The 17,134-nt window shown below is 37.5% G+C and overlaps 1 protein-coding gene and 1 pseudogene across 6 annotated transcripts in view; one reads left to right on the plus strand and one right to left on the minus strand.

Moving 5' to 3' along the window:
* Positions 1-17,134, minus strand: part of RGS6 (regulator of G protein signaling 6) — a 564,384-nt gene that overhangs the window by 489,816 nt on the left and 57,434 nt on the right. The gene's annotated exons all lie outside the window — the stretch shown is intronic.
* On the plus strand, positions 2,111-2,226 carry LOC129496507 (U4 spliceosomal RNA; annotated as a pseudogene).

Genomic DNA, 17,134 nt, shown 5'->3' on the forward strand with positions numbered 1-17,134 from the left:
TTATGAAGCACCTGCCATGTGCCAGATTCTCACCCCTTGATGTGCATTAAATCATTTAATTCTCTCAATGCCCCTATGAAGTGAGTTCCATTATTATCTCATTTACAGATTAGTAAACAGAGGCCCAGTGAGATTAAGGAGCCTCTCCATGGCTGCCCTGCAGCCAGTAAGTGACATAGCAGGATGCAAACTTTCAGTCTGACTCAGCCCAGGATCAGAAAATCTACACTTATATCCCTGTGATAGAGGGGCAGTGCTCTCACCTCATCTGGCCAGAGTCCCAGTCCCCAATGCCAACAAAGCTGGGCATGTGCTATCAGGCAGGACTGAGGGTCTTGTTACAGTGTTAAGGATCTGCCCCTCAATATGGCCAATTATTGCCATCACTACTGAGGATTTGATTTTTTTTTTTAAGAGAGAGAGAGAGAGCATGCATGCAAGCTAGAGGAGGGGCGGGAGGGCAGAGGGAGAGAAAGGATTCTAAGGATTCTCCACACCCTCCACACACAGCACAGAGCCCGATGCAGGTCTTGATCTCACAATCCTGAGATCATGACCTGAGCCGAAACCAAGAGTCAGATGCTTAATGGATAGAGCCACCCAGGTGACCTGAAATCTAGATTTTTTAAATTGGGGATAAGAAAAGGGCAGAATTGTAAAAGGTTTTAGCCAGAGGGACTGAAAGGAATATGGTAGTAATAACTGAGAGAGCCTTATGAAGGAGGAAGAGGGTTAAAGATAAAACATTGCCTAGTTCTGGCTTGCTGAATTTCCAGTGCTAAAGATGCTCTGAGGGTCCATAAAAACTCAGACTGGAACAGAGGACCAGGAGTACAAATTCATAGAGAAGATTCTGGTTACTTTGTTCTCAGGCTACTCCACCTCAGCCCTCAGTTCTACCAAGAAAAGGATCATTTAAAACACCCCATTTTTGTTTGTTCTGAGGATGGTGAAAATACAGGCTGGAATTAGTTTCCTGGGGCTTCCGTAACACAAACTGAGTTCTTAAACAACAGAAATGTACTGCCTTATGGTTCTGGAGGCCTAGAGAAGTGAGCCAGTTGGGTCATGCTCTCTCTTAACAGTCCAGGAAAAAAATCTGTTCCCATCTATCCTCCTAGTTTCTGACAGATCTTTAGCTTGTGGCAACAGAACTCCAATCTTTACATGTCGTGCTCTCTCTCTCTCTTTCTCTCTGTGTGTGTGTGTGTATGTCAAAATTTCCCTTTTTACAAGGACATCAGTCATATTGGATTAGGAGCCCACTTTATTGCAGTATGACCTCATCTTAACTAATTGTATCTGCAATGATTTTCTAAACTAGGTCACATGTGAGGTAAAGACAGGACTTCAATATAGTTGTGGGGGGGCACAATTCAATCTATATCAAAGCTTTAAATGGAGATTTCCTTTCTTATAAAATCAGGTTCCATAAGAACAGTTCTCTTGGAAAATCATTATGTTCAACGAACCATGCAAGTCCTACAGGGAATACAAAAATGAATTAGATCCTAATTCTCAAGGGCCTTCCAATGAAGCCCAAGTGAGAAGACATTCACAAAAACTATCCTACAAATAAGTAGGTTATAGTTGACTTGAAAGTAATATGAATACCATTAGAATCAAATGGGGTAGGGTAGTCACTTTGTCTATAAAAATCAGGAATTGAGGGAGGCACCTGGGTGGCTCAGTGGCTGAGCATCCACCTTTGGCTCAGGTCATGATCCCGGAGTCCTGGGATAGAATCCCACATCAGGCTCCCAGTGAGGAGCCTGCTTCTCCCTCTGCCTATGTCTCTGCCTCTCTCTCATGAATGAATGAATGAATGAATGAATGAATAAATAAATAAATAAAAAAAATGTTTTTTAAAAGTAAAAAATAAAAATCAGGAATTTTAACCCAGTATTGAGGAATGCAGAGAATTCTGACAGAGAAGACTTTGAGGGTTTGATGTAGAGAAACTGAAGACATTTCAAGTAGATAAAACAGTTTAAACAAAAGAGAAAAAAAGCACAAGCTGTCTGAATCAGGTCTGTTTGCCCAGAGAATTGGGTACATATTATGGAGTCATGTGATTGAAGACTAAAATCATAGTTTGGGATCAGTTAGTAGCTTTGCGCAGTGGCAGTATCGTAGCCAATGAGGTTTACCCAAGGCATGATTATTGCTAATTGGGATCAGTTAATAGAATGCTTTATTGTCAGGAAAGGGAGTTTTATGTGTAAACTGGTAGGCACCTGGGTGGCCAACAGAAGTAGTTCCTCTGGCCAGCCCGGGTGGCTCAGCGGTTTAGTGCCGCCTTCAGCCCATGGCCTGATCCTGGAGACTCAGGATCGAGTCCCACATCAGGCTCCCTGTGTGGAGCCTGCTTCTCCCTCTGCCTGTCTCTCTCTCTCTCTCTCTCTCTCTCTCTTTCTCTCTGTCTCTCAAGAATAAATAAGTAAAATCTAAAAAAAAAAGTAGTTCCTCTGATAATGGCTGAACACTTCCCAAATCTTGGGAGAGATATAGACTTCCAGGTACATGAAGTTTATGGGTCCTCAATCAGATTCAACCCAATGAAGACTTCACTAAAACACTATATAATAAAACTGTCAAAAATCATAGACAAAGAAAGAATCTTGAAAGCAGCAAGAGAAAGAAATTTGTTACATACAAGAGAACCTTCATAAAGCTATCAGCTGATTTCTTGCCAGAAACCTTGCAGGCTCAAAGAGAATAGGATAACATACACAAAGTGTTGAAAGAAAAAACTGCCAACCAAGAATACTTATCAAAGATGCCCTTTGAAAATGAAGGAGAGATAAAGACTTTCCCAGACAAACAAAAGCTGAGGGAGTTTATTACCACTAAACACACCTTACAAGAAACACCAAAGAGACTTGTCAAGCAGAAATGAAAAGATATTAATTAATAGCATAAAAACAGATAAAAGTATATAATTCACTGGTAAAAGTAGGTATATAGTCAAATTCAGAATACTCTAATTCTGTAAAGGTAGTGTGTAAATCACTTAAGTCTGGTATAAAGAAAAGAATTTGAAAGAAAAAAAAAGACTTAAAATTACTATATGTATGGGACACCTAGCTGTCTCAGTCAGTAGAGCATGTGATTCTTGATCTCAGGGTTGTGAGTTTGAGCCCCATGTTGGATATAGAGATTACTTTAAAAAATAAGAAATCTTAAAAAAATAACTATAGGTATAATAATTTGTTAATGGATACATGATATAAAAAGATGTAAATTGTGCTATCAAAAACATAAAAGGGGGGCAGAGTTTTTGTATGCAAAGTTATCCTCTTACAATAGACTGTTATAAGATATTTTATGTAAGTCTCATAATAACCTCAAGGCAAAAGCTATATTACATACATGACAGGGGAAGAGAAACCTAAGCATACACTATAGAAAATCATCAAATCACAAAGGATGATAGCAGGAGACAAAGAATGGAGCAAAGGAACTAGCAAATAACCAGAACACAATTACAAGATGGCAAAAGTAAATCCTTATCTATCTATAGCTACACTGGGTGTAAATGGATTAAATTCTCTAATTAAAAGTCATATAGTAACTGAATGGATTAAAAAAAAATTTTAAGGCCCAACTATATACTGCCAATCCAGAGACTCACTTCAACTTTAAGGATACATATTGCTGAAAGTAAAGGAATGAGAAAAGATATTTCATGCAAATGAAAGCCAAAGGGGAGCAGGGATAGTTGCATTTATATCATTAAATATTTATATGTTTATTTATATATAACAGATTTTATCAAAAACTATAATAAGATAAAGTTATTATATAATGATAAAGAGGCCAATTCATCAAAAGGATATAACAATTGTAAATACATATGCACCCAACATTGAGCACATGAACATATTAAGCAAATACTAACAGATCTGAAGGGAGTTAATAAACAACAATACCAAAATAGCAAGGGACTTTATACTCCACTTTCAACAATAGATAGATCACACAGACAAAAAAAATCAATAAGGAGACACTGAACTTAAACTACACTTTAGACCAAACAGAACTAACAGATACATAGAACATTCCATCCAAGAGCAGCAGAATACACATTCTTCTCAAGTGCACACAGAACTTTCCCTAGGACAGATCATATGCTAGGCTACAAACAAGTCTTTTAAAAATTTAATAAGATTAAAATTGTATCAAGTATCTATTCCAACCACAATGGTATGAAACTAGAAATCAGGAGGAAAGCTGGAAAATTCATAAATGTTAAAAGTAAACAACACACTTCTAAACAGTCAATGGATCACTGAGGAAATAATAGGAAAATCAAAAAATATCTTGAAACACACAAAAATGGAAACACATCATGGGAAAATCTGTGGGATACAGAAAAAACAATTCTAAGAGGAAAGTTTATAGCAATAAACACCTACATTAAAAGAAACAAAGATTTCAAACAACCTAACTTCACACCTCAAGAAAATAGAAAAAAAAAAAAAAGAACTCAGGCTAAAATGAGCAGAAGGAAGGAAATAAAGATTAGGGTGGAGATAAATGAAAGCTACTCAAAAAATAATAGAAAAGATAAAATGGAAAGACAATTTTTTGAAAAGACAAACCAAATTGACAAAGCTTTAGCGAGACTAAGAAAAAAGAGAGAATTCAAGCAGATAATATTGGAAGTGAAAGAGGAGACATAACGGATTCCATAGAAATAAAAAGATCATAAAAGACTACTATGAACTATATACCAACAAGCTGGATAACCTAGAAGCAATAGATAAATTCATATGCACGTACAACCTACCAAGACTAATTCATAAATGAATAGAAAATCCGAACAGACCAGCAATGAGTCAAGAGATTAAATCAGTAATCAAAAAATCTCATAACAAAGAAAATCATAGGACCACATGGTTTCGCTGCTGAATTAAACCAAACATTTACAGAATTAATACCAATCCTTCTCAAACTCTTTCAAAAAATTGAAGAAGAGGGGACACTCTCAAACTCATTTTAGAGGCCAGCATTACCCCACTATCAAAGGCAGACAAAAATACTACAAGAAAATTTGCAAGCCAATAACCCTGTTGAATATAGATGTAAAAATCCTTAACAAAATACTAGCAAACCAAATTTAACAGCACACTAAAAGTATCATATGCCATGATAAAGAGGGATTTATCCCTCGGATGCAAGGAGGTTCAATATATGCGAATCAATAAATACGTTACAACACATTAATAAAATGAAAAATAAAAATCATATGTTCATTTCTATGGCTGCAGAAAAAAAAAATACTTGACACAATTCCACATCCATTCATGATAAAAACTTACAACAAATTAGGTATAAAAGGAATGCACCTCAACATAACAAAAGCTACGTATGACAAACCCACAGCTAACATCACTCTCAACAGTGAAAATCTGAAATCATTCCTTCTAAGATCAGGGACAAGATAAGAATGCCCACTCTCACCACTTCTATTCAACACAATACTGGTACTCCTTGCCAGAACAATTAGGCAAGAAAAAGAAATAAAGGCATCTATATTAGAAAGAATGAAGCAAAATTGTCTCTGTTTGCAAATAACATGATCCTAATATATAGAAAACCCTACACTCCACCAAAAAGAAACTTAAAATAAATGATTTCAGTAAAGTTGCAGTATACAAAATCAACATACAAAAATCAGTTGCATTTTTATACACTATAAATGAACTATTTGAAAGAGAAATTTAAAAAAATCCACTTGCAATGGAATGAAAAACATAAAATACTCAGGAATAAACTTAACTAAGGACATGAAAGACCTATACACTGAATACTATAAGATACTGATGAAAGAAACTGAAGAAGACACAAATAAATGAAGAGATATCCCATATCCATGGATTGGGAGAATTAATACTAAAATATCGATACTACAAAAAACAATATACAGATTCAATTCAATGCCTATCAAAGGTCCAATGGCATTTTTCACAGAAATAGGAAAAACGGCCCTAAAATTTATATGGAGCCATAAAAGATCCAGAATATTCAAAGTAATTTCAAAAAAGAAGAATAAAGCTGGGCATCACAACTCCTAATTTCAAGCTGTATTTCAAATCTCTAGTAACCGAAACAGTATGTCATTGACCTAAAACAGATACAGAGACCAATAGAACAGACTAGAGAGACCAGAAATAAACCCATACATGTATGGTCAAGTTATCTTGGACGGAAGCAAGAACACACAATGGAGAAAGGATAATCTCTTCAATAAACAGTGTTAGTAAAACTACAATCTATTTCCAAAGAATGAGAATGGACCTCTATCTTACGCTTCTCACAGAAATTAACTGGAAATGGGATGCCTCAGTGGCTCAGTAGTTAAGTGTCTGCCTTCAACTCAGGGAGTGATAGCAGAGTCCTGAGATCGAGTCCTGCATCAGGCTTCCTGCGAGGAGTCTGCTTCTCCCTTTGCCTGTCTCTGCCTCTCTCTGTGTCTCTCATGAATAAATAAAATCTTTTCTAAAAAAGAAATTAACTAGAAATGGATTAAAGACTTAAATGTAAAACATGAAACTGTAAAATTCCTAAAAGAAAACATAGGAAAAAAGCTCTTTAACATTGGTTTGGACAATGATTTTTTTTGACGTGACATCAAATGCACAATCAACAAAATCAAAAATAAACAAGTAGGACTACAATAAGCCAAAAACCTTCTGCACAGCAAGGGAAACAATCAACAAAACGAAAAGGCAATCTACAGAGTAGGAGAACTAATTCATAAATTCTATCTTATAAGAGGTTATATCTAAAATATATAAGGAACTTACACAACTCAATAGCAAAAATAATCCAATCTAAAAATAGGCAACAGACCTAAGTAAACATTTTTTGAAAGAAGATATCCAAATGGCCAACAGGTACATGAAAAGATTCTCAACATCACTAATCATCAGAGGAATGAAATTCAAAACCACAATGAGATGTCACCTCACACCTGTCAGAATGGCTATTAACAAAAGACAAGAAATAATAAGAGTTGGTGAGGATGTGGAAAAAAGAGAACCCTTGTATACATGTTAGTGAGAGTGTAAATTGGTAAAGGCATTATGTAGTTTCCTCAAAAAAATTAAAATAGAACTACTATATGATCCAGCAGTCCCACTTCTGGGTATAAAACTGAAGGAAATGAAACCAGTATCTTGAAGAGATATTTACAGTTCCATGTTCACTGCAACACTATTCACAGTATCTAAGAACGGAAACAACCTAAGTGTCTATCTATGGAAGAATGGATAAAGAAAATATGATACACACACACACACACACACACACACACACACCAGGATATTATTCAGCTATAATAAGAAGAAACTGACAACATGGATGAATGTGGAGGACATTATGTTAAGTGAAATAAGCCAGACAGAGAAAGACAAATACTGTACGATATCACTTTACATGTGAAATTTTTTTTTAAGTTGAACTCGGAACCAGAGTGGCTGCCAGGGGTTGGGAAGTGGGGAAAAATGAGGAGATATTGGTTAAAGGTACAAACTTTTGGTTATAAGATGAATAAGTTCTGAGGATCTACTGTATAGCATGGTGACTATAGTTAATTATACTGTGTTTTGAATATAAAATTTGCTGAAAGGGTAGATTTTAAGCATTCTTGTCACACAAAAAAGTAACTATGTGAGGTGACAAATGTGCTCATTACCTTTATCGTGGCAAATACTTCATAATATGCACATTCTCAAATGATTATGTCCCTGTGTGTGTGTGTGTGTGTGTGTGTGTTCTCCTATTCTACTGCCTAAGATGTCTTAGAACTCTACCTTTCCACATTATATAAATCCTCTTCCAATTTGATGGTCTTCAAGAGAAACCCAAGATAGAATATGTTAGGGCAGCTACCCTTTGGGTTTGGGCTCTTTGAATCTCATAAAGCATCCTAACTCTCATCTTTATAAGAGCAGGGGTTCTGAATCCTGGGTCAGATTCATGGCCCACTGATCCTAGTGTTATTAGAGTCTAGTAGTACTGACTCAACATTTGACAATCAAGATATATGCCATACTCGTGCATACAAGTAAGCATATACCCTAACATCTTTCTGTAATACATCTGTAAGTCTCAGACAGTAGAACATCAGGGTCAAAGTCAAGCTCCACTCCTATTTAGGAGCTGTAGAGTCCAGGGCACCTAGGATTTTGGTCTGTTTCTTCATGTATAATACAGGGGTAATAACAATATCTATGATCTAGAATTACAGTTAAGATCAAAATAAATATAAAGCATTTAGCATTGTGCCTGGGATACAGTAAGTGATCAGTAGACAGTAACTGTTAATTTCACTATTTTTATTACTGTTATGATTATACAATTATTGGTCTACCACCCATTAATTCATCTAGATTCTCCATGAATACACTGGATAATGAATTCCATCTAAAACCCACTCTCTAAAAAATATTTTGTCAAGGTGTATGCTGTTCATGGCAGCTAAGATATGTTGCCATAGCCACAGCAAAGCAGTAGTTCCAATTAAAGAGCCCAAATCCTAGTGACTTAAAAGATGTGAACTAAAGGGACAAGTTCCTCAGCAGCAGTAAGTTCTCTCTTACCTTATAGGGTTTTTTTTTATCATTATTATTATTTATTTGTTTAATTCCAGAAGTCTAATTAGTGTTATTATGCTAAAACCAAGTAATTTTTTGTTTAATTCTCTTTAACTGTAAAGACAATAGCTCTTTAAAGTAAACAGACCCTTTTTATAACAAGCCATGTGCTATCAACTAAAACACCAGAGGAGTTCCATATATAAGGCTCCAATAAATCAATAGAAAAGACAACTCTTATAGAATACTAAGAGGACATTAATGAGAAATTCACCTAAGAGGAAATACAGATGAGAAATATGCATAAATGTTTATCACTGCACTTATAATTTTTTAAATTTATAATTTCTAATGTGACTTGAAACAATGAAGTATTATCGCTAAGGTTTAGATCACCCAGGAAATAGGTAGGACCTGGCATACTTATCAACCTGGAAACACAGATCAAAAGCCATAAGATGCCCTTGTAATTCTAATTCTAGAGATTTGTCTCAAGGAAATAACCACCAATGTGCATAAAAATATAATGAATAGTTAAAAGCATGGCTTCTAAATATCAAATTAAATTTTGTCTTTTCTACTTGATAGCCATTTAGCCTTAGGCAAATAACCTACTTGTTCTTTAAGTTTCCTCATCTGTTAAACAGGAAAAAATGATACCTATATTTCACAGAGTCGTGGGCAGGAAGAGTGAAAAAGGAGATAGAACAAACTCTTCAAAGAGTTTGTAAGGCCTCAAAGAACATTAGCTATTATTCTGATTGGTTAAGTAAATCATGATACATTGATAAGCAGCACACTGTTTAGCCCTTAAAAATGGTATTCTAGAGCAAGCATAAGCAAACCATGGCCCAGCTATGAGCCAAATTTGGCCAACTGGCTATTTTTGAAAATAAAGCTTTATTGGGGGCAGCCAGGTGGCTCAGCGGTTCAGCGCCACCTTCAGCCCAGGGCCTGATCCTGAAGTCCCAGGATCGAGTCACACGTCAGGCTCCCTGGGTGGAGCCTGCTTCTCCCTCTGCCTGCATCTCTACCTCTCTCCCTCTCTCTCTGGAATAAATAAATAACACTTAAAAAAATTAAAAATAAAAGTTGACTATAGCTTTCTGAGCGAGGAGGATTATGCATTTTATTTCCTTCTTTACGTTTGTATAGAATTTCTAATTTGGTATAATAAACATGAATCATTTCTGCCATAAAAAATGTTAAAGACACCAAACAGGAAAGAAGTTGTTTTAATTGTGATATAGAAAGAGGACAAGGAACTGATTTAATAGTAAAACAAGATGGAAAGATATTTTTAATTGGTGAGAGAAATATGGGTTTGTATTCTTCATTTCTTCTCATTCTCTTGCACAGATAGGAATGTGAAAAGTGGGGAGACAGCAAAGCAAGCAAGGAGAGAAATGTGACAGCAGAGTTGTTACACGATGTGGATGGCTGCCAAGCTCAATAATTCCTAAGATAAATAAGTTTGCAAAGCTCAGAGAGATGCTACGAATCTTTGCACCAAAGTTTGAGTTACACAATCAAGCCAGTATAAGAAGTCATGTGGTAACGATCTGGGAACGATAACAGGATACGTTTCAGGAATGCTTATCGATAGCACTGTCCACCAAACATTTATTTATTGCCTACCTGATGCCAAGCATTTACAGTATCATAGGGAGGCAAACACAAAAGGTGACACACACACACAAAAATAAAAATATTTACATAGCAAAGAGGGTGGAGTGGTGAGTCCCATAAAGGAGAATCATGCTCGGATTTTTAGTCAAGACGCTAACTGGATGAATGTGACACACCAACCACTAAGTTCCAGAGGGAGAACGCTTTCACTTATGTTCTATCTACTGAATCTGTAATAAGTAAGGAAGATTCAGACATGTCCTTTAGACAGCTGGGTATAGGCATGTGGAGTTTGGAGAGGAGATAGCATTTGGAGGAATCCCCAAACCAGTGTATGCACAACATGACGTTGCCCCTAGACAGCATACAGAAGAGAAGGGGGCCAAGACGTTACAAGGTGAACAGAGGGGGCCACTCGAGGGATGAAGACTGAGAAGGAACATGCAGGGATTGGGGCAAAACCAGGACAGAGTGCTTGTTAAATGCGCTCAAGAACCATCTCCACTATTTAAAATTTGCTGAAAATGAACTCTTTTAATAACTTGTGCAGCTGTAAGCAGCAGTTGTGATGAATGCTATATTCCTATGTCCCAAAGAACACAAACATTCTTTGAAAGTGTGTTTTCCCACAATTTTTCAGCCTTTTTCTGAGCAGAATACATGCATTATACCTTTCCTCATTTGAAGCCATGTGGTAAGAGGAATGGGAATGGGAATCCATTATTAGTTTGGTTTGCTTTGGTTTGGTTTGGGGCTGTAACACAAGCAACAGTGGGGTGATGAGGAAAAGAAAGAGACTGAGCAGTACACCATGCTCAACAGAGTCACAATTTTAGAGTAATGCCAAAAAATACCTAGGATGTAAAATTGGTCTTTGGAGATCAGTTGGTGACCACCACTAGGATGAACCCAAGTACCAGATGCCTAGACTGTAGCACAGACCTCTGCTAAGATTGGTGTAAGTGACATGGCTGTATGGCTGAAGGCCTGGCCCTGCCCAGAGCAGCTATGAGAAGTAGTGTGCAGGACACCAGATCCCAAGGTCAGAAAGTCTGTCTCCGCTACTAATGGCTGGTTGACTTCACAAAAGCCTCAGTTTCCTCATTTATTAAGTTTAGATAAACTATCTCAGGGCTTTCACAAACATAATATGAAGGAATGAATATGACTGCTGAAAGGAACTATAAAATGGAAGGTAATATTTTTATTAGGTATAATTAACAAATAAAATTGTACCTATATAAAATGCACTGCCATGATTTGATATACATTGTGAAATGTTTGCTACAACAAAGTTAATTAACACATCCATCACCTCACATAGTTACCTTTGTGTGTGTGTGTGTGTGGTGAGAACATTTAAGATGTGCTCTTTTAGCAAATTTCAAGCACACAATACAGTATTATTGACTGTAGTCACCATACATTAGATTCTCAGAATGTATTCATCTTAGAACGTTTTCACCCTTGGACCAACATCTCCCTGTTTCCTCCCCTCCCTAGCTCCTGGCAACCACCATCTACTCTCTGGTTCTATGAGTTCATTTTTATTTTTAATCTTTTTTTATATTCCATATATAAATGAAATGTGAAATCATACAGTATTTGTCTTTCTCTGCCAGGCTTATTTCACTTAGCATAATGTCCTCCAGACTCATCCGTGTCTTCTAAAATAATAAGGTTTTCTTCTTTTTTATGCCTGAATCATATTCCACTGTATATACATACCACATTTTCTTTATCCATCCATCCACTGACAAATAGTTAGGTTGTTTCCATATCTTGGCTATTGTGAATGTACATCAAGGATACAATGAGATGTTACCTCACACCTGTTAGAATGTTTTTTATCAAAAAGACAAGAAATAACAAGTGTTGGTGAGGATGAGAAGAAAAGGGAATTGTTATTCACTGCTAGTGGCAATGTAAGTTGGTGCAGCCACTGTGGAAAACAGTATGGAGCTTCAGAAAATTAAAACAGGATTCCCATATATATGACCCAGCAATCCCACACTTCTAGGTATATAGCCGAAGGAAACAAAGTCAGTATCTCAGAAAGATCTTTGCACCTTGTTTGTTGCAGCACTAGTCCCTATAGTCAAGATATCACACTCACCAAAGTGACGGAAATTAATGCTATCCCTGAGTACTAGAACTCAGTGATTAGAGCATTTGGCTTATGAGCTTCTTATAGCCCTGCTATCACAAAGAAAAGACCAGAACTAAGTGGTGCCCCAAGTGGCTGGCCTGCTCTTTCCAGGTCTTGTGAAAGAGCAAGGGCTGTGAAGAAGTGACCTCACACTTAAAGCAGGACCTCAGGCATAGGCTTTCCCACTGAGAGCCCCTTTCTTCCCAGGCAGAGTGGGAACAGCACCAATGATCTTGCAGAGGTGCTGTCAGTGTGAGCCATCATGTGCCAAAGCACTGGCCCAATGCCTGGACAAAGTGGGTCCTGGAGAAATGAGAGCCATTTGGACATCGCATCTGAAACGTAGGTAGCTGGCGCTTATCCTACTGGGATATTTCAGAACACACAGCCCAACACTTCCAGCAGCTCAATATGCTCTTCTTCATTTAAAAAAACAAACAACCAACCAAATAAAATCTCTTCAGTAAAGTATTAGAATAAACTCCATGACCCCTTAGTGAAGGAGACACACTATTCAAAGAGTGAATGGCAGGATCTGTGTATTATTTATAGCATCATATGAATATATGTGATTTCCAGATTATCTTGTATACCCATTCTCCAGCTAGATCCCCTATAGGTTCCTAGAAATGAGTTCCCACTGTGCAGAATCACGGGGTCTTGGTTCCTATGGAAATATCGTCCCAACAAGGATATTTGTAGAGGCTTTCTCAGTCTCCTCCATGTCCTCTAAAGCTGAGGCTGCAAACTTCTCTGTAAAAGGTCAGTTAGTAAATATCCTACGCTTTGCCAGTCATGCGGTCAACATCTACCACAACCACTCAACTCGTCCATGGTCACCATGGACAACTAATAAATGAATAGCACAGCTATGTTTCTGTAAAATGTGATTTATGAACACTGAAATCTGAATTTTGCATAATTTTCACACATCATGAAATACTGCTTCTTTTTTTATTTTTTTCCAACCATTTCAAAATGTAAAAACCATCCTTAGCTAAAGTGCTATACAAGAACTGATATGAGGATGAGTTAGGTCCAAGGGCATGTAGTTGCTGAACTCTGCCCTAAAATTGTAACATGTCATCAGCCACAGTAAATTTTGTTTTCAACTAGTGACCTCTCCTTCCCCAGAAGGCAGTGAAGTTAGTGATAGTACTCATTTCTTTTAGGAAGAAAAAGCCCATTCCATGCCCTTGCTGATAATTAGGCTTTATCATCTGTTTCCTTGACTAGCTCCTTGGAGGGACTCATCTGCCTTGAGTCATTTTAACATCCAGGAAACCCTGTTGCTTGATGGTTTTATGGCCAACACTATCACCTGTGTACCTTTTGTTTGCCATTATGTATCATGACTCACCAGAACATGAATAATGGCGAAAAGAGAGGCCTCAGGAGTCAACAAGCAGACTGGTACATGCCTTCAGGCTAACGGGGCTGCATTTTGCCAGTGCTCTCTTACTGCTTGAGAAAAGAACGCAAGGTCATTTCCTTCTACTATACTCTCTGGCCAACCACCAGGAAAGTGTTTATTAACTGTACTATTCAGTATCACAGTTTTTATGTATTCCAAAATATAAAATAACTAGAGATGAACAGTGCCATAAGAAAATCACACTGTAGGAGGCTATAGTAAAGGAGGTTTCCCTTCATTTATTTAGAATGCATCTGCTTGGGGGGCACCTGGATGGCTCCTCAGTTGGTTGAGCATCCGACTCTTGATCTCATCTCCCATCTTGATCTCACAGTCATGAGTTCAAACCCCACATTAGGCTCCACGTTGGGCATGCAGCCTACTTTAAAACAAAACAAAACAAAACAACAAAACTGCATCTGCTTGGTCATTTCCCCTCAGTGACCTATGAAGATCCTAAAATAAGCACCCAGTAAGGAGGGAAGGAAGGCCTTTAACTAAGACACCCATCCCCTTCCTTGTGGCCAGTCACTGAAAGGCTTTTCTTTCCTGTCTTCATATGGACCTTAGCAAATACTAACAGATAGCCTCGACTTAATTTAGGTTGTCATACATCTACCATCCCAAATACTGAAAGGAAAACCAATCCTTCAGCACATCCTCTCTGTAGCTATGAAAAACAGATAAAATTCCAAAATTATTTTTCCTTCCCCAAGATAGTGTAGTAGGCAGAATAATGCCCTCCTCCCCCTCAAGATACTTGCATCCTAACTCCCAAATCCTTGGAATATACTGGCGCACACAGCAAAAGGGACTTTGCAAGTGTGAGTAAGTTAAGGATTTCGAAATGGGACAGCTACCCAGGATTATCTGGGTGGGCTCCATGTAATCATGGGTTCCCAAAAGAGGGATGGATGTAAGAGGGGCAGAGTCAGAGAAGGAGACACGGTGGCCAAAGGAGGTCCGAGGGATGCAGGGTCAAAAACCGAGAAATGTGGGCAGCCTCTAGAAAAAAGGAAGGAAATGGGTTTTCCTCTAGAGCCTCCAGAAGGAATACAGCCCTGCCAAATCATTTTAGACTTCTGACCTCCAGGACCATAAGAGAATAAATCTGTTTTGTTTTTAAGCCCCTAATCTCATGGTAATTTGTTTCAGCAGCCATAGGAAACTAATACAGCAGTTGCTAAAAATGTCCCGGATAAAATGTAGTTTCTTACAAGTCAGCCACTTTATCTCAGTACACTTAACCCTGAAGAATGAAAGGAAACTTCTACTCCTCTCTCAAGCAGGGTCTCTAAACTCCAGAACTACTGAACACTTAGATAAAATGCGATATAAGAGGGAAGGTTGAAAGGGTGAGTGGGCAGCAAGAGAACACTGCAGTCATATACAAAAAGCATTATCCAAGAGGTCTGCAAAGGATGAGATAGAAATGGAATGTGCCTTATTTATAGCAAAGCCTGCCTCCCCTCACAAGTGTGTGACAGAAGAGCTGTTTTAAAGTTTTATTCTTCAAACTTGGCTGCAGAACTTGGCTGCATCTCAGAACTGTGCTTTTGTATTTAGCTTTAAAATATAAGAAGCAATCCCCTGGTTAAACTGGAGGCAGAGGTGGTGCGGGCAAGAAAAATGCAGGGGCTGGGGAGTAGAAAGAGGTTGAAATGTTATTCTTATTTAGTTAGTTGCTTTAAGAAAAACAAATAGAGAATAAAATAGCAAGAGGCTTGGAAAGGTTCCAAGTTGAAAATTTCTCCATACCCAGGCATTGAGGCTCTCCAGATAAGGGTGGTGCTGCAAAGCCAGTCAGACTTTAGGAGGGATCTGGTTTCAAGGTAAGAGAGGAAAACATACTCCAGCCCTAATTATTAGAGATCCCTTCACCCTCTTTCTGACGTTCAATGAACACTGACAGCAACCCATGGAAGGCCAGCCTATATATGTAGAAACTAACACTGACCTTCTGGAAAACATATGTATCAGGAGTCATGACACAAGTCATGCCCTCTGACCTAGAAATTCCAAATTTTGCTAATAATAACAAAGAACTGAATAACTAAATTACAGCACATTATCTACTTGGAATATAATACAATCTTCAAAACTTATGATTATGATGGTATATTGTGGCACAGATAAATACTTAGGATATGGAAGGAGAACATACAATAGTATATATGCTATGATTACCCACGAGGCTAACAAATACTTTTTTAATTTTTAATTTTTTAATTGAAGTATAATTAACATGTATTATATTTGTTTCAGGCATACAATATAGTTATTCAACAATTCTATACATTTCTCAGTGCTCAATAAATGTACTCTTAATCCCCTTTATCTATTTTACCCATCCCTCTGCCTCCCCTCTAATAACTACCAGTTTCTTCTCTGTATTTAAGAGTCTCGTTGTTTTTTTGTTTGTTTGTTTTTAAGATTTTTATTTATTTGAGAGAGAGAACACAAAGCCGACTTCACACTGACCAGAGAGCCTATCGTGGGGCTCAATTCTAGGACTATGGGATAGTGACCTGAGCTGAAGGCAGCTGCTTAACTGACTGAGCCACGCAGGCACCCCTGTTGTTGAGTTTTTTTAATCGCGATTCAAAGGGGCATATGCACCCTGATGTTTATAGCAGCAATGTTGAGAATAGCCAAAATATGGAAAGATCCCAGATATCCATCAACAGATGAGTGGATAAAAAGATGTGGTATTTATATACAATGGAATATAACCCAGCCATCAAAAAAATGAAATTTTACCATTTACAATGACATGGATGGAACTAGAAGGTATTATGTGAAATGAAATCAGTCAGAAAAAGACAAATATCATATGATTTCACTCATATGTGGAATTTAAGAACCAAAACCGATGAACATAGAGGAAGGGAGGGGAAATAAAATAAGATGAAATCAGAGAGGGAGAAACAACCATAAGAGACTCTTAACTATAGGAAGCAAACAGGGTTGCTGGAGGGGTGGGAGTGGGGAGATGGGGTAACTGGGTGATGGGCATTAAGGAGGGCACTTGATGTAATGAGCTCTGGGCGTGATATGCAACTAATAAATCACTAAACTCTACCTCTGAAACTAGTAATACACCATGCTAATTTATTTTAAATTTTTTAAAGTCTTTTGTCTATTTGAGGTTTTTTTTTGTTTCTTAAATTCCACATATTAGTGAAATCATATGGCATTTTCCTAATTTCCTTAGCATTATACCCTCTACATCCATCCATGTTGTTGCACATAGCAAGATTTTATCCTTTTAATTGCCTGAGTAATATCATATATATACACATATATATATGAGATATATATATATATATCACTCCTTCT

Source organism: Nyctereutes procyonoides, unplaced genomic scaffold (genome assembly GCF_905146905.1).
Source record: "Nyctereutes procyonoides isolate TBG_1078 unplaced genomic scaffold, NYPRO_anot_genome, whole genome shotgun sequence".
NCBI lineage: Eukaryota > Metazoa > Chordata > Mammalia > Carnivora > Canidae > Nyctereutes > Nyctereutes procyonoides.